The sequence below is a fragment of the Saimiri boliviensis genome, chromosome 7, assembly GCF_048565385.1.
Source record: "Saimiri boliviensis isolate mSaiBol1 chromosome 7, mSaiBol1.pri, whole genome shotgun sequence".
Classification (NCBI taxonomy): domain Eukaryota; kingdom Metazoa; phylum Chordata; class Mammalia; order Primates; family Cebidae; genus Saimiri; species Saimiri boliviensis.
Window position 1 is genome coordinate 97,213,915 of NC_133455.1, and position 23,309 is coordinate 97,237,223.

Consider the following 23,309-nt stretch of genomic DNA (forward strand, 5'->3'; position numbering starts at 1 on the left):
AACATGTTCTTTTAGCTCATTGTAGTTTCTTACTACCCATCTTCTGAAGTCTGATTCTGTCATTTCATCACCCTCCTTCTCCATCCGGTCTGGTTCCCTTGCTGGTGAGGAGTTGTGATCACTTTTAGGAGGAGAGGTGTTCTGGTTTCGGGAGTTTTCATCCTTTTTACGCTGGTTTCTACCCATTTTTGTGGGTTTATCCACCTGTTGTCTGTCTCTGTCCCAGGGAGTTGGAGCTTTATGAGTTTCCGTTGCACTACTGCCTTTTTTGATTTTTTTTTTTCAGGTCGGACCCGCCCAGCTAGCAGCACGCCTAGCCTCTGCCTGCCCGCAGGGGCTTTGCTGAGCTGCTGTGGGCTCCGCCCAGCTGCCCTGAGCTCTTCCCTGTAGTCCTTTTTATATGGGCGTAGTTAGAACTGTCTGGGCAATGGTGGCCCCGCCTCTGTTATGGCGGACTCTCTCTGTTGTGGCAGGTTGCCTCGGCAACGGCGGGTTGCCTCGGCAACGGCAGGCTGCCTCCGTAGCGGTGGAGAGTCTCAGTAATGGCGGAAGCCCCTCCCCCACGGAGCCGGACCGTCCGGGTTCAGCTGTGCTTGGTTTGAAGGGCTCAACCCAGAGGGTTTCCAATTACTGTTTTTGTTTTCGTTGTTGTTGGGGGTGGAGGGGTGGGACCAACCGAGCCTGATCACCTGGCTCCCTGACTCCGAGTCTTTTCTTTTAAATTGAACGACCCCGCGTTCCGGTCGCTTGTTGAAAAGGCGCCGGGATCTCCCGTGCTGTGACTCACGGAGTCGGCTCGAACCGCGGCGCCGGCTCCTGGCGGATTTTTTGCCTAGGAATCTCCTGGCCTGGCTCGCTATTTCAGATGAATGGGCTATTCTGCCGTCTCAAGGCTCTGCTCGCCAGCTAAGAGGGTTCCCAGACCAGTGGCTTTTGTACGGAGAACCGCAGCAACAGGGAGTGGTCACAGCAGCCGCGCGGGCGGAATCAGCCCCGCGGGGGCCAAAACAGCCGCACCGGCTGGGACTGCGACGCTGGCGACCCCTCTGCCTGGGTATCTCCTGGTCTGTGGGCAATAAGAGTTCGTCTGGAAATGCGGCGTCCACTCACCCTCTGCACTTTCACTGGGAGCTGAAGTCCTGAGCTGTTCTTAGGCGGCCATCTTGAAAGTCGGCCAGAAGCTTAAATTCTAACAGAAAGAGCTCTCACAATCACTGACACACCCAGAGTAAAGGTACTTATGTTCCAAAATAACTCATATTGATGAACACATGTGCCCATACTGATGATTTTCTAAGAGAGAAACTCCTTCCACATTTTTGAAATAAAAAAGTATTTGTAAATTAAAGTTTTCTAAGAAAGGTTATTCAAATGAGTCCATGTAAAAATCTCCATATTTTATAGCCATATATTATTTTCTTTTTGTTTCATTTATTTATTTTCCTCATTTTCATTTAGCCTTGTTGATGTTCCCAGAAATGATAGGCTAAAGCCAATTCCATATATCTCACTTATAATGTAAAATATTCAGCCTCAACTTGCAGACAGTATACCTTTTCAATAAAAGATAGCAGATGCTGTAGCATGTCTGCCAAAGAAAGAGTCCAGTTTAAACATTCTGCAGTATGCAAATGCATCCCCTCTATGTGAATGTTTTACCCGAGTGGATGTTGCAGGGTTGGAGGCTTCTGCCTATGATTTAGGTTGTAATTTTATTTGTGGAAGTAAACCAATCGCGGAGCTCCAATTGTCTTGGCGGTGAGGTGATCAATAGCCCATTACTGGATAGAACAGCGACTACAGGAAGTGCATTGAAGATTTTAATGCATGAATTATGCATGCGGCGCTCATTCTTTAGACTCCGAACAGAATGACAGGGTTTGTGAAGTCGCCTCAGATAGTTTCTTGCATTAAGTGACTGCAGTGAAATGCTTAATATTTTCAGGCATAGAAGCAGCATTGACTCAGGCCAGCCGAATTTGGAAGATGTAAATCTCCCAGCTCACAGCACAGAATGCTTTATGTGAAAGTATTGCTATGTAGAGAGCCGGCTTTTCTGTCATCTAACCTGCTCTCCCCAGGTTGGCTGAAGGATGGGAGCGGCTGTGCCTGCCTGTGAGGTCACAGCATGAAGTCCTTTTAACTTGCTTTCTGCTGCAGGAGAGAGCCATACTGTGGTATAACTGTTGCTGTATGTATTCAAATGGACAATTTGCAATAGATATTATACCCAGGACAACAGATAACTCAACACGTAAGGTAAGTCCAAGGGTTTTTTTTTTTCTAGGTTAGGTAATTGTAGACTAGAATGTGCTGAGTTAGGATAATGGTGATGCCATATTAGTAAGGTTAACTCATATCTTAATATTGCAATTCTAGCATCAGGACTCTCAACTGTTATGTTAAATGAGAGGCGACTTTCTATATTTGATACTATTGGACCATTGGGTATTTTATCTTGCATGCAAAAGCTTTTCAAGAATGTACTAGAGCTCCAATGTGTAGAAGACTGCAAACTGGGGAGGGGCAGCAGGAGAATGAGCTGAACTGATAAGTGGAAATTACTTCCTTGTGGGGAAGTTTTAGCTCGGCTGTGGCATCGCGTTGGCTCAGATTATTTCCTTAATGGCAACATTTTCAAATTCTAGTAAAAGATGTGGGTAGATACCAGAAAATGCTCAATCCTTCTTCCAGAAGTAGAGGAGAGCACTGAGGTACTCAGACTCAAATACTGTGTTGCATACAAATTGAGCAGATGGAATTAAAACAATTTGGACTAGCATGTCCTTGAGGGAAGACCTTGCTGTCAAGCAAAACTATTTGACTTCTACCTGTGGTGGTTTGGTTTGCCTTTTATCCTCCTGTCAAGAATGCCTTACTCCAAAATGTGTGGAGAGATGACATGTTGTGAAATTTACCCCAAAAAGAGTTTTATTTCTTGGCATTTTAAAAATTAACCTTATACAATTATAGAACACACTATGTAAGATCTGAGTAAATTTATGAAAACTCTGTAAGCCTGAAAAATATAGTACTGTACTAGTATATTTGTCAGAAGTCATTGTTAATTAAAGTTTCTTGCTTAAATATCATGGTAAATTATTAATTCCTGGACAGTTCTTTAGGATGAGAAAAGAGAATTAATAAATATAAAGCAAGAAGCACTAGATAAGTAAAATTCTTTAAGGATACTTTTCAGCAGTGAATTCATATTACTAGTGAATATATATGCACACACATACATATATACTATAATTCATAGCGTATAAAATGTAATATATGCACTATAATACATAGGTATATCCATTTCCTCATGTATGTTTATTGATACTGTTTCTAAAAGTATGCTAGCTAAATCATCTATCAAGGGCCAAGAATAGATAAGGACAAGTATGTTTTGGAGTAAAAAAGCATGACTTATTTTTTTAAGAAATAAATTTAGAGCAATGATGATAATAAGAGCACAGGAAAACTACCTTTCAAGCATTTCACAGTGCATTTCAATTCTGCTACAGTGTTACTATATTACTTGGGTTTCTTGTTGCCCAAGTGTTGTGCACAGAACTCCCAGCATTACAGAATGGTTTAAATCTTCAAAACTGATCTGGTTTAGGTATAAGAGGAAACTCACACCTGGAGTTTTTCCTTAGGGAGGGGAATAAAGGAAGGAAAAATTACTATACTACCTGCATATCTGAGAGGTCTCCTGATGCTGAGTCATGGTGTTCAGTTCTGCACAAATGCCTCCTGGCTGAGGTGGCTGATTAACAGCTAATAAAATGGAATCTAGAGGAAAATGAGAAAGAATAGTGGGGAGAGCAGAAACTTAAAGATATGTATTGCCTAATGACACACACTAAATTCTGAGTAATAAGTAGAATGGCAGTGCTACTTGTTGGATCTGGCTGAGTTGACAGTAGAAGAATAAAAGCACTCATGCTGGGTGACAAGATCATAGCAGTAGAATTAATGGCCTAACAAGGGGAGATTGTATAAACAATGGGATTCAAGAAGCAGTGTCCTTGTACGTATCTGAACCTCTCTTTCTTCTTTCTAGTCTCAACCCAAGCCGTTCATCAATCTCATTTAAAAAACATGATGGTCAGATAAAGAATAGTTTCTGGATCATGTATGGGAAATCCGGAGTAAGATTTGCTCAGTTCTCACTTCCCAGAGTGGTTATAATTAATTTCTATAGGCTATCAGTTGGGAAGAACCAATAGAAAATTGATGAGACTTTTTTAGTATCTTTGATATATATGAAGCACCAAAATGAGGTTAGATAGTGATTGTTACAGCAACATATAATTGTTTTAGATATAATAGGAAATGGAGACAATATATTATAAAAATATATATTAAGAAGGAAATAAGGCAACTAGAATGACAGAGTAGTGAAACATCAAAATAAGATTTTTGAAAAAAAATGTACTTAAATTGTAGTGGATATACATTATTAGTGACTTAAAAATCAATGTATAAAAATTCTGAAGTACTGTAACAGGTTTACTAATACAAGGGTTTATAATTTCTTTAAAAATAAATTTTAAAGGTGACTTAGTAAAGTGAGAAATAATGGACAAGAATATTTTAAAATAGAAAGCTGTAATATTTCCTATAGGGAATAAATACTCATATAGCTAAAATATATTTGAACTTACATTGTAATAAATCTAAGTAGAAGTCTCTCTGTCTATATGTATATGTGTGTGTGTGTGTGTGTGTATATATATAGTATGTGTGTACATGTGTGTGTATATATATGTGTGTATATATATACACACACGCGCGCGCATGCCCGCCCCCCCCCCACACACATATATATACTCTTTACCTATCTACCTATCAATCAAGTTTTCTACTTAGTAACTACCATAAGTGATCTGTAGCTACCACAATCCTAACCACTATATATGTAATATATATACTATACTACATACTGTATTGTATATATATTTACAGTGCAGTTATATACTTTTTACACTATATAGTATAGTATATATATTTACAGTATATGATATAAACATGTATATATATTTACAGTATATATACTATAAACATATAGTATTTATTTACTTATATTTATAAATACAGTATATTATATATATATACACACACACACTATATTTACTTAGGATTTTGGTAGTTACAGATTGCTTATGGATGATTATGAAGGCTGCACGTATTCAAAGAGAGGTAATATACCCATTTTCCATAAAGCAAGCTCATATGAAAATTGTATAAATCAAAGCTTATGTTTAGATGACAAGAAAATTTCCCAGAGGATGCTTCAGTAAATAGTCCTGATGAGTTGCAAGCTTTGTGAAATTCACAGAAAACTTTTTCAAGTATGAAACTACAACAAAGAGTGATCCTTGAGAGATACCATCTTTTTTCTCCTATTTGAGAAAACGATTACATTAGTTTCCCCTCAAAATATTTTCCCTGAGTAAGTAGCTTATGAAACGTCCTTCTTTCACATGTGCTCTTAAGAGCTGACTCTGAGGAGCACATCAGTTTAATGTAGCTGTATGGATGCCTTACCAATGTAGTCACTCTTTTTGTAAATATCCTTTTCACCCCTTTTTCATTATTTATTAATATCTTCCTTCTAACAAGCTAACTCAGTGCAATAAGGAAGCATTTATTAAGAATCCTCTTGCTTGGTTTTGCTAGATACTCTGGTTTTGTAGATGCAAAAGAAGATGAAGGGCTTGTGCGTTCAATGGGAACAAACAAGTCAAATGCAGGGGGAAGAAAGCCCACCTAAAAATATTCGGTAAAACATTTTACTGTCATAGGAGAAATGAGGACCTATGCACAAAAATTTTTAAATGGCACCTGGAAGAAGAATATGCATAAAGTTATGGAGGCTTAAATTAATATGATATATTTTAATGTTCGTGCTGAGACAAAGGGATTGGATGGATGGTGTAGTTGAGAATAAATAAGGTGGGGGCAGGTTAATAGGAGCTTAGTCACCAGAATAGCATGTTTAGACTTGATTTAATAGACAGTGAACACCCACAGACATATTTATTCTCACTGGAGGGGGCGCATTTAATGATAAAGATGTATCCAACTCCTGAATCAGATAAAATTTTCAGCATTTCTTTTTAATGATTGCTAATCTTAAATTAAATAGTCATGCACCATATAAATACTTTTTGATTGCATGTATGACAGTGGTTCAATAACATTATAATGGAGTAGAAAAATTCCTATTGCCTAGTGATATGGTAGCTCTTGTAATGACATAGAGCAGCAGCATTCAGTATAGTAATATGCTGTTCATGTTTGCAGCCTAGGAAAACAATAGGCTATGCCATATAGCCTACGTGTGTAGCGGGCTAGACCATCTAGGTTTGTGTAAGTACACTCCATGATTTTCCACAGTCAAAATCACCTAACTATGCATTTCTCAGAATGTATCTTTGTAGTTAAGTGATGCATGACTGTATCGTATTAACCGTGAGTTTTATTTTCTGTATTCTGATACTTCAGCTTTGCTGACCCAGGAGGGACCACTTTTCCTAGGTGTTAGCTGATTACTGGAGTTAGTATACAACTTGCTCCTGACTACACTTTTCAAATGCAAACCGACCAATCCAGAGCCCCACCACTACAACCAACTTCCTTATCTGGACTCTCACACTCTGGGGCACTATCCACCTGCCTAATCACCTCAGGGACATGTACCAGACAAGTGACAAGTCAAATTATTCAAACTAGCCAATCCTAAACATTTACCTGGCTCCTGTTTATTCTGGTGAAAATCACACAGTTCCCCTCTCTCCTTCTGCCTCTTGACCAGCTCCAGTTCTTCTCCATGTTGCTCCCCATGGTTCGTTGTGCCCTTTGAGTTTAACAAATTATCTCTTTTTTGTTTTTAAGACAGAGTTTCATTCTGTCACCCAGGCTGGAGTGCAGTGGCATGATCTCGGCTCATTGCAACCTTCTGGAGTGCAATGGCACGATCTCTGCTCACTGCAAACTCTGCCTCCCAAGTTCAAGTGATTCTCCTGCCTCAGCTTCCTGAGTATAGCTGGGATTACAGGTGTGCGTGAGCACACCTGGCTAATTTTTGTATTTTTTAGTAGAGATGGGGTTTCACCATGTTGGCTAGGTTTCACCATGTTGATCTTGAACTCCTGGCCTCAGGTGATCTGCCCGCCTCAGCCTCCCAAAGTGCTGGATTACGGACCTGAGCCATTACACCTGGCCAACATATTAACTTTTCAATGACAGTTGTCTCCAGGTCTGTTGTCCTTACCAAACTTAAATAATAAAGCCAACATTAAAAATAAACATTTAAACATCTTCTAAATTTTAATACAAACTAATATAAAAAGAAATATTATATTCCCAGGACATGAAATAAATTAGCCAAATCTTTTTTTGTAAAAAAAAAAAAAAAAATCATTACCTTTTTACTAAGCTGTTATCTTATTTTGAACTTAAGGGTAAATTCTAAGTGAATCTCTTATAAAAAGAAGCTTAACTGTTTTCTAAGTTGTAGTTGATAGAGAGAGGGTATATTCTGTAGAAATGTCATGAGCAATTAGAAGTTTTCAGTCTTACGTCAAGATACATAAGTCTAAAGTTTTAAATTTTCCTGAGATTGCTTTAACCTGTAGTCTGTCATATCTACTACATGAAAACAAGCATTTACTTTGTCAAACAACTAAATCAATGCTGAGGGAAAATGCTATCTTTATACTACTTGAATATAGAAATTTTGAAACTGTAGCTACCAAATGCTAGTGTTGTTTACATAACGTCTTTAATATTTGATGAACAACTACACTACACATCATAACATAAAAGCAAAAATTTGCTAAATTAAACCTACAAAATTGAATTGAATTGAACTCTCTTGAGAACAGTGTCTAAGGAGAGATTTTTAATCAGTGGATGCAAAACTTTGGAACAATGAACCAAATGCAATTAACCAGAAAGACTAACAAGAATTGGATCACACAGAAAATAGTGCTCTGAAGTATATATATCACAAGACATTATCTTTCAGTGATGCACTCCATTATTTTAAAACACTGTCACCGAAAGAAGAGAACAGTAAATGATTTTAAGGGGTAGAAGAATTCAAACATTAAATGTATGTTTGAACTTTGTGGTTTTTAACTACTTTTTCGACTCCTGGATTGCATTATAAGGTTACTAATCCTAATGGCCCTTTGAGAAATAACCTTTTGATAAACTCAAGTGGAAAACTGATGACAATTTAGGTTGGGAATAGGTTAGAAAGGATACTAGTCATGATAGCAGATGGAAGGGCAGCAAGGTAGGTGGCTGGGAGGGAATCTGGAGGCGGAGCTGTGCCAGTAAGAACATAGGAATTTAAACAGATGGAAGATGATATATTGGTTGGCAAGGAGAGCTGCTGGGTGACAAGCAAGAAGAATCTATTGAAGAACTGGATGCATAGGCAGCCAAGAACTGAATTAGATGGGCCAGTATTAAAAGAAATAGGTCAGTATAAGGGGGCACCCAAGGCTCCAGAACAAATAGATAAGAATAATAGAAAACAATTGCAATTTGTCCCTTTGCTTGAACCTGAGGAAATGACTTAACTGTAATCAGTTAAAGTGCTTTGAAATAATGATGAATAAATGATGATAAATAAGATGATCATCTTCTACAGAAGGAAAATTTTAGTATAAAACTTAAAGATGCTTACCACTTAATAATTATATTCTATAAAATTATTGTGAGTATACAATTTATTTTATGTCCTAAATTTGGGTTTCCTGTAAATAATGTATGAGGCTATGGGAACCTGGCTGGAAAATAATACTGATGTAAAGTAAAAGTGGAGGATAAGGACTTTAACTCCTTTCAAAAAGTGAATTTACCAGACTATGGCAAATCTGAATATAATATTATCTTTATAAAAATAGCTTATATTGTCTTTGTCTAGTAAAAATGATAATAGCAGTGTCTCAATGAAGCTAAAGACCATTACAAGTCATTTGGTCTCTCTTCTGCCTTCAGACTTACCCTCCCTTAAATCACCATATTCTTAGGCAGTTCTTCATACTTGCAAGCACTTAGTATAATTGTGTAGTGCGTTTATGCACTTTTTTAAATGACAGCTGTCATTACGGGTTGATATAAAGTACCATACCCAGTAATATTTGTAGGAAGGAATTGGCTTAATATGACCATTCTGACTGACCTTCAGATAATTACATGGTTTCTTAGTGGAAAAGATACTTCAATTTGCCACATTATAAGCTTAAAATTAACATTCTTTCCATTCTTCCATCTAGCCTATAAACTTCCTTTTTCTTCTGCTACTGTCAACCACATTTCTCAGGCCAGTCTATTACTTGCTATTTTACTAGCCAAAGCCCATATGCCATTATGCCTGAAACTTTTTTGTTCTGTTGCCAACATGATCATTTCTAAAATATCTGTATTCCAGTCAATCCCACACATAGAAGCAGGGATCATTTATGTCAGGGGTTGTCTGAGTTACATGAATATTCTTTTCAAGTGATTTTTTTTTTTAAGCTGGCACTTCAATCTCTTGAATTAAACTTCTGAGCACAGGCTAGTAGCAATGTCTTCCAAAATTGTGAGTGCTATTTATACACACACACACACACACACACACGAGTTGGAGCAATTTCCTAAAGAACCATATGAGGCAAATCCTACACATATGCCAGGCACTAGGCCAGACGTTAAGGGATATAAGGATGAATAAAATATGAACCTTTTCATCAGAGTTTATATTTTGGTGCATGAACAGGTATGTATATATAAGCATATATATGTATACAAGTGTATAGACACACGCATATACAGGTGTATATAATCATATGTATGTATATCACATAATCATATATGTATATATTATAATATAATATGTATACAGGTATATATGTACACATATATATGTATATATATACAAAATCAGATACTATTTTATACTTTAATAGATGCAATGATATTATGCTCATGTAACATATGTATATATCCTCCATGACTGTAAATCTCTTGAGGTTAGGGAACACACTAATTTATTAATTAGTAAATATTTATCAAGCCTATTTTACATACAATGTTATGCAAAGGAAAGATTTTTCCCTGTTGCCGTGGGCAAGACAGTCTTTTGAAAAAGAGAGAAAGGAGTGAACTTTCTGTGAAATATGGTATACAGTATGTACAATAAGTGCATATAAATTGGGCTCTAACCAAAATCAGGAGAGGACATTAAGGTTAACTTCCTCAATGAAGAAATCAAAGGATACATAGGATAGTTTTTAAACTTTTTAAGTATTTGTTTAACGGTTTATTCATTGCTGTTATAATGGTGTTGATTATATACTTTGGATGTTCCGACTTAAAACGATACATGTAATTAACGAACACAATTTGAAAGGAAGCCAACTTTGTGTTTGGTGTTGGGATCATTATTTAAGTATTATCTCACTTAAGCCTCTCCAAAAGAGTATGATATCCTCACTTTTAAGATGAATGTTACACTGTTACTAAAACTCTTTGGTTCAGGATTAGGAGATTAAAGTTTCTCTTCTATAACATCATAATTTTGCTAAATTTGCACTTTGCAAAAACTTTTAAACATCAATGCATTTATATATTCCATGATATTTTAGAACCCCTATATTCATTAGATTGTTCATCTCCTTTTCCTTTTAACTAAAATGCGTATAATGGGGCCAGTAGAAAGTTGCATGTTAATTTTCATTAAGATGCTTTGTTCATCTTTGTATTTATAGTTTCTAGCACAGTGCCTTGAATATAGTAGGTGTTCAATAAATACATGTTGAATAAAAGATCATATGAATTAATTAATACTAAGATATTATTTGTCAAACTATCAAATTAATAGACTTTTAGGAACCTGTTATGTTTAATGTCCTATTAAATGTAAGATGAATTCTGTAGTAGTTGATCTTGTTTTTCAGTAATGAAAATGTGTCTTGAACTAACTTAGGCAAAAGGAGGATTTTATGCACTGATACAATATCACATGCCCGAAGGCTGTATAAGCAAATGCTGAGAAGGATGGAGTCGAGGTATAGCTGGACCTAACCTACACCTTAACTGGAGTGTGATCTAAAATGAATTCAGCAAACAAATCTGTGGGAAATAATCAGTGTATAAGTGGTAAATAAATTATTTTGGCAATGACACTGCAGTGGAAGTTAGAAAAACAGTAAATCTTACAGATAATTGATACAGAAAGGACAGAGCAAATCCTCCAGTAATTAAAAAAAAATGACAGGAATTGGAGTGAGGGTATCAAGACCTCACATGCTTCCAGAAGTCCTGGCCGCGTTTTCATTGCTCCCACATGATGTCACCCCACAGAGCAGTAGAAAATTCTCCTCAGAGAATTAGTCTCCACCACGACAATGCTCCTGCACATTCATCTCCTCAAACTAGGTCCATTTTGGGAGAGTTTTAATCAGAAATGTATGGGCATCCTCCTTATAGTATTTTTTTTTAATTTTAATTTTAATTTATTTTTTATTTTTTATTTTGAGTCTTGCTCTGTCACTCAAGCTGGAGTGCAGTAACACATTTTTGGCTCACTGCAACCTCTGTCTCCTGGGTTCAAGTGATTCTCCTCTCTCCGCCTCCCAAGTAGCTGAAATTACTGGAGCGTGGTACCATGCTCAGCTAATTTTTTTTTTTTTTTTTTTTTTTTGAGATGGAGTTTCTAGCTCTGTTGCTCTGGCTGGAGTATGGTGGTGCTATCTCAGCTCACTGAAACTTCTGCCTCCCAGTTTCAACTGATTCTCCTGCCTCAGCCTCCTGAGTAGCTGGGATGACAGGCACGTGCCACCATGTCTGGCTAATTTTTGTATTTTTAGTAGAGAGGGAGTTTCACCATATTGGCCAGCTGGTCTCAAACTCCTGACTTCAAGCAATCCACCCACCTCAGCCTCCCAAAATGCTGGGATTACAGGCATGAGCCACTGCACCTGGCCCTCTTTGTAGTCTTGATTTGGCTCCCTCTGCTTCCTTTTTGTTTGCTGATCTTAAACAATCTTTAAAAGGCACCCATTTTTTCCTTCAGTAATATTAAAAAAGACTGCATTTACCTGGTTAACTTCCTAGGACTCTTAGTTTTTTACAGATGGACTAAATGGCTGGTCTCATTGCTTATGTCTTAAACTTGATGAACAAAATTTCTATTTTTATCTTTTGATTATACTTTCCACAAACTTTTTGAAAGTCCCCTTGTATTTCATTTGCAATTTCTGTAGCAAAGTACTTCAAATCAGCTAAAACCTTTTGTTGTTGTTGTTTTAACTTTTAGATTTCAGGGGGAAAAAACTGAATTCACTAATGGTTGCCCCTTCTTTGAATTTGTGTTACTTTCAGATGTCGTGTTCACTATTCATGCAAATTAAAACTGTAAACTAAAATTTTAATTTTGCGAGTTTCAAAGTTCTTTAGGGAAAAGTTTAAAAAGCAGTGGATTTATAATGTGAATAGCCATTACTATTACATTTTACTAGTTATGTCCCCATTCACATTCTTGAATAGGAAGTAGAATTACAGCCTGAAGGAGTGGGCAGTTCACAATAGATTTTGCTCTCCTGTGAGAATCTAATGCTGCTACTCATCTGACAGGAGGTGGAGTTCAGGCAGCAATACTTGCTGACCCTCTGCTCACCTCCTGATGTGAGGCTGCTTTCCTAACAGGCCACAGACCTATACGACTCTGCAGCCTAGGGGTTGGGGACCCCTGCTCTAGAGCTTCTAAATCTACAAATATTTTTTTCTGGGAACAGTCAGTTTTATGCCTTGACAGAATGGATTCACAGGTATGTGATTTGACATCAGAATTCATGTAAGGATTCATGTATAAACTACCTTTTAAATTACTCTTCTAAACTTCTCTTTAATTATTATTTCCCCATTTCATTTTCAGTCCCCATTATTAAGTCGAAATTCTTCTAGTGTTTAATGTTAACAAAAATACTTAATTTTATCAAAATTATTGTTTTATTAGGTTAGAGTAGAGCTGTGTAATTAGCTGCCTTTTTCTTTTCATTACTAGCTTAACTAAATTTTCTGTTCAATTAATAGGTAAAGTGGTACTGTGCTGTAGGCTAGGTTAATTCCCTTCAAAGTGTTATTCATTATTGTGTTGAAAGCTTTATTGACTATGTATGCTATCACAATTTTTTGGAAGTATTAGTGTTTATATAATGAAAAAATAAGTAGGTGAATAAGGTATGAGTTAACATCTAACCCCTCACTTGTTTTGAATGAATCGAGATTCAGATACTGTTTTGGAATTTATAATAAACAGTAATCTGACTACATTCAGTTCTCTTTAAAAGAGATGCAGGTGTAATAAAATGAAGACAGGATATTTTGAAAATGCTCTTTTGATTTTTTTTCAAGGCCTTGCAAGGATGTATGTCATGTGTCTGGTGCCTAGCAAAAGTACTCAGTCTTTAGGTCTTCTCAAAGTTTGAAGTGCTACTGAAGTTGTACTGTACTGAGTTATATATGCTGCTGGTTTTATATGATAGTTCAGACATTCTAGGATATCAGGGTTTTTGTTGTTGTTGTTATTAAATAAAAGACAGTAGGGACTAGTTATAAAAGAGAAAAAGCACTTCTTTCCCTATGGATTAATTGCCTTGTTCAACAAAATAATCAAATACAATGTAAGAATATAATATAATGTAAACGTATTTGTGATGGATCCAAATTACTAGGGTAATGAACTATCAAAAGAAAACATCCCTGCAGAGTTAAAAAGGATCAATAAATATTAGTGTGGTTGCACCATCAAACACTGGACTAAGAACTGAAAAGCCTAAATTTAGTCCCTTGAGATTTTAGACAACGGCTTAATCTCTCTAAGCTTCAGGTTATTAATCGTTAAAATGTGGATTAGTAATACCTGGCTTCACCAATGGTCAAACCGCTCATTAAGTACAAATGAAATATTCCCTGAACTGTTTATGACCTTTACACTTTTAAAAAAGGTGTGAAGACCAAAAAGGTAAATTTAACATTAGCAACAACAAGAAAACCTACATACCTGATTAAGGTTGCTTTTATGTTATTAATGTACATGTAAAGTTGCTCATTCAGTGAAAGTCAAACATAGGCAAATGTAATAAATACATTAATGACTGACTCCAAAAAAAGCATGTTAAATCTTGGAAATCACAGTCAATATCTCAACCAGTTCCCACAAAACTGACTCACTGACTCACAATTATGCTCCAATTGAGTCTACCCTCTGATTCCCCTAATAGCAATAATGGAGTTTGGTTGTAATTGATTAGGAGAAACAAAGGCAACTGTGCTAGCCATTATATTAGGGTCTAATTATCTAAGAATTTCTATTAAGGGGACTGAGTCTACATTATGGAATGCTAACAACATTTTCTTAATTACCTTTGTAGTAATTGCTAGTATATAATAATATATTAAACAAATAATAGTAATTTGTATTATTAAAATAAGGATTTTCAATTTCTCAGCATGTCATATGCAGCCAAAGCAAAACAAATTCAAATAAGGAAAAGACTCTTTTTTTAGCCTGTGAGACAGAGAATACTATTTTAGTGAGATATATACATATTGTATGTACTATATATGTATCTTACTATATATATCTCACTTTATTCTGTGAAACATAGAATACTATTTCAGTGAGGCCTATATATATATGTGTAGGTACTATATATATATGTAGTAAAGAATCAATCAATTCCAATAAACTCTTTAGAAAATGATATTGATGTCATATAAAATGCTTGTATCTTTAGCATTATAATCTATGTATGTCAAGTCAAGTCTCTTTAAATTGTGTTTTTTACAAAAACACCCAAAAAATTTTTGGTGCTTTTTTCTGAACTCTCCCTCTGTAGACATGCCCTGTAAATATACCTATATTGTTCATTATGAAATTAACTGATGACAAATCTTTGTTCATTTTACATTTTTCCAAAGACTGTTAGCTTGCATTCATTTGGCTTGAAGTTTCTAAGGACTAGGCCAGAATTATTTTTTCTTTCTCTTGATTTTTCAGATATGAATTTGAATTGATTCATTACTTTTCATCTGTTATGTCAGATGCATCCCAAACAATGCCCTGCAGGGCTATCCAGAAGTTTTGGTAGACAGAATGAGTAGTTACTGAAAGCTCTATTCCTTTAGATGTTATAAAACAAAATGGATTTGTTAAAGCCTTCAATCTATTCCTTGATCATTCTTTGTAGTGAAAAAAAAAAAAAAGCTTTTAGAAGATGCAAACCCAGTCTGAATCTATTATTGTTCCCATTTCAACTGACATAATCAAAATTATTCAAAGTGATGATATTAAAATATGAACTGGACTTTAGTAAGTTGTATGACTAGATGAATAAGTATAAATAGCTTTTGTATTCTTCAGTTGTCTATGAGATTATAGTTGGTGTGGATTTGTACCAATTGATATGAGGGGTTTCTTTAATTACTAATGAGAGTTGTGGATAAGGATATTTACTCATTTTTGCATTATTACTATACTAAATCTAAACTAATTATAAATTATCAGCCCCCATTTTATTCTTTTTCATTTTGAAATTTAAAATATCATTTGTTTGGCATAAATGCTGTTTGTTTGGCATTTTGAGGTTTAAAAAAACCATTTGATTGGCACAAAATGAATTCAGTGTTAAAGATTTTTTTCCATCTAATTGTTTTGAACAGAGAGTTACTTTCATCTAGATAACTTTCAGATTTTAGGGCATGAAATGGAAGTATTCCTGCTGGGGTTCTGATTGGGACTGTACTTAACTGTGTGGTGAACCTTCATTTGCTACAAATCAAGGACTTTTCTAAAGCCTTGTAGTAAGCTTCTAATAAGTGGTGAAAATTGGGACTCTGGATTGAGTTCCCAGTTAAAGGTAGGACAGAGTTTTCATGTGCCCAGAGATCAAACAACATTTTAGTAAAATTAGAGCTTAGAAATAGGTGTGACTCTCTTGTCTTTAGTTTGTATTTACTCTTTTCACTTTTCTCTTTTCCTCTCATTGTCTTGGCATTTTTCCAGTGCACTGGGGATGAAAGCCCTGGTTTAGAAAAAAGTATATATGTGTACGCTCACATGTGCATACACATGTATTTGCTTTAAGTCATATTTTGCAAAGGAGAGGGTACTCTGCATGAAATATGCAGTCAAAAAGAAGTCATCTGTATTTTGAGACTCTTCTGGGACATCTATCGTTCAGCCATTCTCAGCCTCTCTGAGGTTACTCTTGCTAGAGAGTTATATCCTCATTTTTGTTACAACAAAACAAAATTGTATGTGTAAAGTTGTTAAACATACGTTATTCTCCCCTTATTGTTACCACCCAGGTCCAGGTCCATTCTGACCATGCACAGTGAATTAATCACTGTGACATGGGTTTTGCAAAAGAAATTTATTTGCACAGGCATCCAGCAAGAAGGCAGGAGCACAGCTCTCACATCTGCCTCCAGGAAGATAAGGCTTAGGGATATTTATGAGTCAGGGAAGTGGAGTGGTCTAAGACATGGGGAAAGGTGATTGGCAGTGGGGAAAAATGAAGTAATGGGTTTATTCTGTTCAAGTATAGTCAGTGTTGATGGTATTTCATAGGACATACGTACAGAAAATGGTAGCATTGGCGTGATTTGAAGGTAATCATCTGGGCCCTCTGTGGTGAAAAGGATATCCCTCTGGTGCTTGTACAGGTCCAGTGGAAGGCTAGGTGGTCTCAACTGGCTTGAACTGGACAGGAGCTGACCCAAGTTTTGAAAAATAAATAAATAAGACATGACAATGGTGACCCACGGATGTTATCTATAAAGTAGCCAGTGAAGGTTAAGTGTTTCAGCATTCAGCAGGGAGCCCTTCAGCTACCTGGCTTTCAGCTTCATGGGGAAAAAAGGAAAAATAATAATAATGACAAAAGCAAGTGAATAAAAGCAAGCAGGGCTGTCAGACCTGATCAAATTAACCCCTCAATTTCCTTATAATTCCTCAGCTATACTTAAGGTTGGTATGAAAGACATTTTTCTTATTATTTTATAGTTAAGGAAATGTTCAGGGACGTTGGCTTTCAGTTTGAGCAGCAATGCTTAGTTTGGACTTTGGCTGGCTCTCCCTGGGACCAGAGCTCTCTCAGGTACCTGGTATGACTGTGGCTTGGCTTTCAAGCTCTTTACCAGGTTTCCTATAGATCATTAATTTACCGCAAAAATGTTTATTAGTATTTTAAGAATTTCATGTGCTGCCTTTATTTTTTAGTGCCATATTCTCTCCATTCTAAATGGCACATTTTTTCCCACTACTAAAATTAATGTCCCAATGACATTTTTTTCCAAATCTGGGAATAAATTGATAAAAGAGATGATGTCATAGAACTGAGGAAGAACAATGTTTGTGTTCCATCACTATGCCTAGAAAACCTACTACATGTCTTGAATTCCCTCTTGTCCTACCTCTGAAAAGAATTTTTGCTTTTGTGTGAAAACTTTATATATCTCAAATACTATTATTTCTGTTCTTACAATTCCCCAAACTGGTGGTAAATCTTCCTTTATTAATTTTCATGATTCCAAATTTATTTTTGTCACTCAGGTTTTTCGGTGAATAACACTTATTGAATAGTTTTTCTTTTTTTCATCCTGATAGAATTTGATCTAATATCTACTAGTTTTTCAAATAAGCTTGCTAAATAGTTACTGAGGTTTTATAATAATGGCTGGAATTATTGCAATGTGTTTTCCCCATTGTGTTAACATATACATTATCCTGTCTTCAAACTTACTTATATTTCATGGCATATTGTCAATATTTTTCATCCCTAGTAAGAAAAAGAAAAGTGAGAAATTGAGTTTTATAATATTTTGCTGACTTATTCTGCCTTTGCCTTAACTGCTAGAGGTTTTGTTACCAGGGGTGACAGGTCCTGAGCAGAGTGAAATTAAAGTTGAATAAAAATTGAGTGTCTGAACCATTGACCCTAAGAGTTAGAAGAAAAGTGGAAGTGGGAAGCCTTCCAAAAGGTTGTGTTCATAAATAAATGAAATCCAATCAATGGTTCCATTATTGGTGGATTAACCGAAGTACTGAACAGGAAAGCAAGACTTGTTGATTCTTGTTCAATGAACCTAGCCCACATGAGAAAAGTTAGTGAAAGACTCAACTCACTGCTCAATCCAAGGCACCCTTCATAATTGTTCTGTGATATCGAAATTGTTTCCAGCAAGTGATGATCATGTTTTCTTTGTCTTAGACAGGCTTCATTCATTTGTTCACCATCTACTTATTCAAAACCCACTAGCTATAAGACACTGTGCTAGGCACTGGAGCCCCATGATAAACAAGAGATACACAATCTTTTTTTTTTTCCCCTATAGACAGTAGTCTATTGGGAAACTTGGGCAAGAAAGTAATTAATTACAATGAAGCCTATAGCTTTGATACCAAGAGTTAGTCTAGCGCTCTCTCTAGCTCTATCCACTTTCTTTCCCAATCCCTGCTGTCCTTACTTTTTATTTAAATAGCTCTGATCATATGAAGTTATTTGAATAACTTTAAAAAATGCAGGAAGATATAAAGTCCACTGACAGTTTGCCTCAGTAGTAAAACAGTCTCTTTATGTATACCTTTCTCAGAATGAAGCTTCCTGTACCTCCGAGTTTATAATAATTTTCCAAATTTTCTCTCAGATTTTTTAAGCACCTCTTTTCCAGCATCCTGGATCAAAATGATTGACTTTAGAGATTCTTGTTAAATATTCTTTGGCTCATTCCTACTGTATGCTAGTTACTGTGCTATATCTCAAGGATACAATGATAAGTAAATAGGCTAACATGCTATCTATCCTTAGGGAGTTTAAAGTCTAGTGGTAAATATAAATGTTAAATTAAAAATATGCAAATGAATATTTAAGTCAGCTTGTCATACATGTTAGCAAGGAAATGGCAGGAACATAGAATTTCCTTCTGGGATAAGAATGAGTGGGAGCGAATTTAGATGAATGTGGCAAGACTGACTCTTGGTGGAAGTCTGATTTATTTTGAATCCTGAAGAATAAAGATTTATTCAAGACAGAACATGGGGGAATAATTAGTTATTCCCACATTCTCATATTTAGTTTCATCTCATCTCATATTTCTAGATTTAAAAGTTTGGTCATAGTTTTTAAAGATGTGAATTACCTTAAGTCTCTAAGTCAAGACTCTGTGTCACTAAACTTGGATCAGAAATTAGCTGGAAAAATAAGAAAAAAAAAAAAAGACTGTCATGCAAATGTCTAACCATTTAAAATATGAGGATTTAAGGAGCTAAAGGAAGATCGGCAAGTGAAAGCTTTTCACTTCCGTTAACATTTCTGGTTCTAAATTGGAAGTTATGTGCTATGAAAACACAAGAAGAGGATTTCTAACTCAGAGCTGGATAGCTAAAGAACATATTCTAAAGCAGCTGATTTTGGAATTGAGACCTGAGTGATTATTAGGAGCTCCTTAGAAGAGCAGATGGCAGAGGAGAAAAAGTGGAGGAAGATAGCCCTGAGGAGTCAGGGAGTCAAGAAAGGAGAGGAACTTGAGAAAGAGCCCACAGGCAAGAGGACTGAAAAGTCCTGTAGTTCAGGACCCAGGGAGTGCTGGTATAGGGGAACAGTGGCAATGTGTCACTGGGAGGTGATATGAAAGGCAATGAGAGACCATTGAATTGTATTAAGAAGATAAGCGACTTGATTGAATTTTTGCCTCTAAGAAAGATCTGGCTGCAGTTGTGAAAACATTTTTGAGTGGGGCATGACTGAAGCAGAAAGAATACTAGGGGATAGTGCAGTAACCTTGAATAGAAATACTAATGACCTAGTCTAGTGGTTACCAAACTTTGTTCCTCAAACATTCCCAGAAGAATTTGGTAGAACTGTATATCATCTTATATACTTAGGAATTGACACAGCATTAATCATAAGTTTAAACAGTTGCAAAACATAATTTTCACCATATTGTAAATTTTGCCATTTTAAGATGCCTGTTCTATCATTCTTAGAGTCTGAACAATGCTCATCATTTTCTAGTTAAAAGTATTTGATGTAACTCTTATACAACTCCAAAAAGTTTTATGTAGTGTTTTCTTTTTAATTTATACTTTCATTCTCATGAATTTCACCCTTTTATTATATATCATATGCTCAAAAGTATTTAATTATCCAATAATGCATTTTAGTTATAAAATGTTTATAATTTAATTGTAAACATTTCCTATAATTGTAAAGTTTTAAGTGTTAATTATTTTTCTAGAATGAGTTGTCAATAAAATTTTTATTATTGAACACTTGACTAAGTCTATATAACTACATTTCAGATTCAGAAAAAATTATTACTGACAAAAGAAGTACCACTCTATTGGCAATGTATTGCTTAATATAGCAGATGAGCTTTAAAAATTTTAATCCCTCCACCTTTGGGAGAATGTTACTTACTGCCAAAATTAGACAGGGTTTAGTATTAATTCTGTTTTGAAATTTTATTTATTTATTTTTAATTATTTATTTTTTTGAGGCGGAGTCTCACTCTGTTACCCAGACTGGAGTGCAGTGGCGTGATCTCTGCTCACTGCAACATCCGCCTCCCAGGGTCAAGTGATTCCCTGCCTCCGCCTCCCAAGTAGCTGGGACTATATGTGCATGCCACCACACCCAGCTAATTTTTGTATTTTTAGTAGAGACGGGGTTTCACTTCGTTGGCCATGATGGTCTCGATCTTTTGACCTCATGATTCACTAGCCTCAGACTCCCGAAGTGCTGGGATTACAGGTTTGAGTCAACTATAGATGTATATTAGTAGATAGTGATAAAGAGTTGATTATAACAATTTGTGTCATTCAGTTATTGAACTTCTAATTATATGTTAAAAAATTACATGATCTATTATCAAAATTTATCTTTAATAAACTGAATTTTTTTGAATGCAAAGAAATGGAAATTACTTGACTTACAAAATAATTTATTTGCTAGCCATTGAATTTCTCAATAGCAATACCAGTATTTCTCAGTATGGTATAAAAATGTTATCAGTATGATAACATTTATATCAGTTATCTTTTTGTTTGGTGCTCCCAAAGAGTTTACATGGTCAATCAATGCACATTAAATTTTGGGTAGGTAAGAAGTGTGTCTTCCTTTTGTGAAATAAGAGGAAGGTAACTAGGAAAGAGGGTGTTGGAAAGTAGAGCCTGCACTTGCGTCTGAAGATAGAACAGAAGATAAATGTATCTTCAGTTAATTATGTAAAATCTCTTTCCTAGTACAACTTGGAAGCATTTTTATGCCCTCAAGAATTTATATACACCAGTTTAAAGGCCACTCCGATAGATTTAGGCAGTGACAATGACAGCAGAGAAAAGTTGAAAGACATTGGAAAGAAAGAAATATAAGGTAAAATACTCAATAAATTTCTGTATTCTATTAGAATCATAGCATGTATAAAAGTTCTAGAAGCTGACAAGAGTGGACTATATTTTAAATATTCCCCTAGAGAGTAGAAAATAGCTAAGTAGGGAAATAGAATCAGTTGCCTGGTAACTGGAGATAATAGGTTTATAGGGCTGACCTGCAAAGCTGTACAATTTTCTCTGCAGTCATCAGCCACAAGGATGAAGATGAAGAGAGGGTACAAGGTTGAGGGCTTTGCATACTAATTTCAGAAAGATGATTTTGAGGTAGAGTGAATTTTTATGAATGAAAATGATAAATTTCTATTTCTCTGGACAAGATAAACTAAAAGTGGACTCAAACAGAGGAATGTATGTATAGTAGTAAGGAAGACTTGCCAAAGTATGTCAGGAAGGGAAAAGAACTTGAGAAAAAGTTCAGAGGCTGGATGTCTGGGATGTCCTGCAAGTTTGACTTTAAGGTAATCCATACACAAAAATGACTCGAGAATGCATAGCTCCTGAGAAACAACCCCTGCAGATCAAAGCAAAGAAAGCTGCCATAAAAATAATCAGAATGACATTCAGGAGACAAAGTTGTGGAACATTTAGACTCTCTCTCACCAGTGTTTTAGCAACATATACTTAAAGTAACTATACAATGTATAACACACTGGACATTACATTGTATTTGAAACTATATAAATACATATTAATAAGAGTTCAGATGTCAACATACAACATGCAGTGGGGCACATAACTTTCTCATAATCATTTAAATGGGGTTGTAGGCCAAAACTTTGAAGACCACTGAAATAAAGTACTGAGAACTAGAAGCAGAAGTTTAGAGAATAATGTTTATATAGATGCTAGGGAATGAGTGATGCTAAATGATGGTGCTAGTAGTCTTAGAGTCAATTTTTTAATAATAAATCTACATAATTTATCCAAAGAATTGTATGACTGTGAGTATTCCAAAGGTGTTCACCAAATGAGCCATTCTAAGAATTTGGTAGGGCTGTTGAAAATAGCAAAGGCAATATGGGAAAATAATTTGATAAACTCATCTTTATTACTACATTCTAGCTTGCAGAGGTTTGTTCACAGTGGAGATGCCCTATGAACTTTGGAGAAAGTTGACAGTGAAAGAAGCCTGGGGTTAGAAAGGTTTATATCTTTAAATCATTCACAAGAAATGAATGACCTGAAAGCAGGTGGGTTCTCAGAAAATAGAAATATGGTGCTGCTTCACTAGAAAAATAAAGTTGCTTCCTGTGGAAAAGGTCATCAGAACCTAGATGCCTTGAAGCAAAATAGTATTAAATTGATGAATTAAATTTTTCTAAATGTGTAAGTTTTTTCACATTCATACAAAAGAAAATCTCAAAAAAATAAGTCATTGTTACTTTCAGGTACAAAAATCTGAGATCTGCATACACAGCTCTTCTTATTTCCAGAGATAGCCCAGGCATAAAACAGGATTTGACCAGCTTCCTTGACTTCCTTTGAATCTGCAAGTTTCTTTGTGGTTTGTTTTTCTTGTCTCTGGTAGTGGTAGTGGTGGGATATTACTGTTTAATTCTGTATACATATTGCCATAAACTTAGCAATTGTTAAAACATACTTTGTTATCTCAATTTTTTTGGGTTAGGAACATAGGCACAGCTTAACTGGATCCTCCATTCAGAATCTCACAAGATGGAAGTCAAGTTTATCTGGGCTGTGTTCCTTTCCAGAGCTTGATGTTCTCTTCCAGTTGTTAGCAGAATTCAGTGCCTTGTAGTTGTGGGACTAAGGTCCTAATTTCTTGCTGAGAGGCTACTCCCTTAATTGCCCTTCTGACTGTACCCCTCACTGGGCCTCTCCCAGAGGAGCA

At 35.8% G+C, this 23,309-nt stretch overlaps 1 protein-coding gene across 5 annotated transcripts in view; it reads left to right on the plus strand.

The window, feature by feature from the left end:
• The window catches only part of CNTN1 (contactin 1), a 372,094-nt gene that overhangs the window by 140,678 nt on the left and 208,107 nt on the right, over positions 1 to 23,309 (plus strand). For 2 of the 5 annotated variants that reach the window (XM_074403087.1, XM_074403088.1), the window contains exon 2: positions 2,161 to 2,259. The exons of the other annotated variants lie outside the window; for them this stretch is intronic. The gene's annotated coding sequence lies outside the window, so the exon portion shown is untranslated. The remainder of the gene's footprint in view (positions 1 to 2,160; positions 2,260 to 23,309) is intronic. 5 annotated transcript variants of the gene reach the window in all.